At 32.5% G+C, this 2,465-nt stretch overlaps 1 non-coding gene across 1 annotated transcript; it reads left to right on the top strand.

The window, feature by feature from the left end:
• Window positions 1–650: 650 nt before the first annotated feature.
• On the top strand, window positions 651–758 carry LOC148567229 (small nucleolar RNA R71). Its single transcript, XR_015882068.1, has one exon. It is a non-coding gene; the product is annotated as a small nucleolar RNA R71 (small nucleolar RNA).
• The last annotated feature ends 1,707 nt before the right edge of the window (window positions 759–2,465 follow it).

Below are 2,465 nucleotides of genomic sequence, written 5' to 3'. Positions count from 1 at the left end.
TTCAAATTTCTAATGGAAGACCTTGTTTCATTCATGAAACTTACAGTGACCTTGGTTAGATTAGAGACTAAGTTTGCTAAATTAGAGGTATTTTGTTCAGAGTTCTCTGTCTATTGCTGAGTGGATGATGGAAAAGGTTTACTATTGTTAAACCTGTATCTTCCACCATTATTAAAGCCTTGTTGAGGCTTTTGTTGATCCTTCCATGAGAGATTTGGATGATTTCTCCATGATGGATTATAGGTGTTTCCATAAGGTTCACCTAAGTAATTTACCTCTGCTATTGCAGAGTTCTCAGGATCATAAGCTTCTTCTTCAGAAGATGCCTCTTGAGTACTGTTAGATGCAGCTTGCATTCCATTCAGACTCTGAGAAATCATATTGACTTGCTGAGTCAATATTTTATTCTGAGCCAATATGGCATTCAGAGTATCAATTTCAAGAACTCCCTTCTTCATAGGCGTCCCATTACTCACAGGATTCCTCTTAGAAGTGTACATAAACTGGTTATTAGCAACCATGTCAATGAGTTCTTGAGCTTCTGCAGGCGTTTTCTTTAGGTGAATGGATCCACCTGCAGAAGTATCCAATGACATCTTTGATAGCTCAGATAAACCATCATAGAATATATCCAGGATGGTCCATTCTGAAAGCATGTCAGAAGGACACTTTTTGGTCAGCTGCTTGTATCTTTCCCAAGCTTCATAGAGGGATTCACCTTCTTTCTGTCTGAAGGTTTGAACATCAGCTCTAAGCTTGCTCAGCTTTTGAGGAGGAAAGAACTTGGCTAAGAAAGCCGTGACCAGCTTATCTCAAGAGTTCAGGCTGTCTTTGGGTTGAGAGTCCAACCTTATTCTAGCTCTGTCTCTTACAGCAAAAGGGAAAAGCATGAGCCTGTAGACTTCAGGATCTACTCCATTAGTCTTAACAGTATCATAGATCTACAAGAATTCAGTTAAGAACTGAAAAGGATCTTCAGATGGAAGTCCATGAAACTTGCAGTTCTGCTGCATCAGAGAAACTAGCTGAGGTTTCAGCTCAAAATTGTTTGCTCCAATGGTAGGAATGGAGATGCTTCTTCCATGTAAATTGGAATTAGGTGTAGTAAAGTCACCAAGCATTCTCCTTGCATTATTGTTGTTGGGTTCGGCTGCCATCTCCTTTACTTGTTCGAAATTTTCAATAAGGTTGTCTCTGGATTGTTGTAATTTAGCTTCTCTTAGTTTTCTCTTCAGAATCCTTTCAGGTTCTGGATCAGCTTCAACAAGAATGCCTTTTTCTTTGTCCCTGCTCATAAGAAAGAGAAGAGAAAAAGAAAAGAAGAGGAATCCTCTATGTCACAGTAAAGAGGTTCCTTATTGTTAGTAGAAGAAGAAAAGGAATAGGGGTGAAGAAGAATGAAGAATCCAAACACAAAGGTGATGATAAGAGCAGAGATGTGAGATGAAGAGAAGTGTTAGTAGATGAATAAATAAATAGAAGGGGATGAGAGGAGGAGAGAATTTTCGAAAATAATTTTTGAAAAAGAGTTAGTGATTTTCGAAAATAGTTTTTGAAAAAGGTTAGTAGTTTTTCGAAAATTCAAATAAAAAATAAAATAATTAGTCTAATTAAAAAGAAATTTTGAAAAAGAGGGAAGATTTTTTTCGAAAATTAGAGAGAGAGAGTTAGTTAGGTAGTTTTGAAAAAGGTAAGAAACAAACAAAAAGTTAGTTAGTTAGTTGAAACAAATTTTGAAAAGATAAGAAGTTAGGAAGTTAGAAAAGATATTTTGAAATCAAATTTTTGAAAAAGATAAGATAAGAAGATATTTTTGAAAAGATATGATTGAAATTAGTTTTTGAAAAAGATTTGATTTTTAAAATCTCAATTAATGACTTGATTCACAAGAAATCACAAGATATGATTCTAGAACTTAAAGTTTGAATCTTTCTTAACAAGTAAGTAACAAACTTGAAATTTTTGAATCAAAACATTAATTGATGATGTTATTTTCGAAAATATGATGTAAAATTAAGAAAAAGATTTTTGAAAAATATTTTTGAAATTTTTGAAAATAACTAAAAAAATTGAAAAAAGATTTGATTTTTGAAAAAGATAAGATTTTTTTTTAAATTGAAAATTTGATTTGACTCATAAAAACAACTAGATTTTAAAAATTTTTGAAAAAGTCAAATCTAATTTTCGAAATTTTTAGAGAGAAAAAGGGAAAGATATTTTTTTGATTTTTGAATTTTTATGATGAGAGAGAAAAACAAGAAAAATGATGCAATGCATGAAAGTTATGGATCAAAACAATGAATGCATGCAAGAATGCTATGAATGTCAAGATGAACACCAAGAACACTATGAAGATCATGATGAACATCAAGAACACATTTTTGAAAAATTTTTAATGCAAAGAAAACATGCAAGACACCAAACTTAGAATTCTTTAATGCTTAGACATAAAGAATTCAGGAATG

This window comes from Arachis ipaensis, chromosome B4 (assembly GCF_059453495.1).
Source record: "Arachis ipaensis isolate K30076 ecotype BB chromosome B4, ASM5945349v1, whole genome shotgun sequence".
NCBI classification, from domain to species: domain Eukaryota; kingdom Viridiplantae; phylum Streptophyta; class Magnoliopsida; order Fabales; family Fabaceae; genus Arachis; species Arachis ipaensis.
This window is presented reverse-complemented; position numbering and strand designations above follow the sequence as displayed.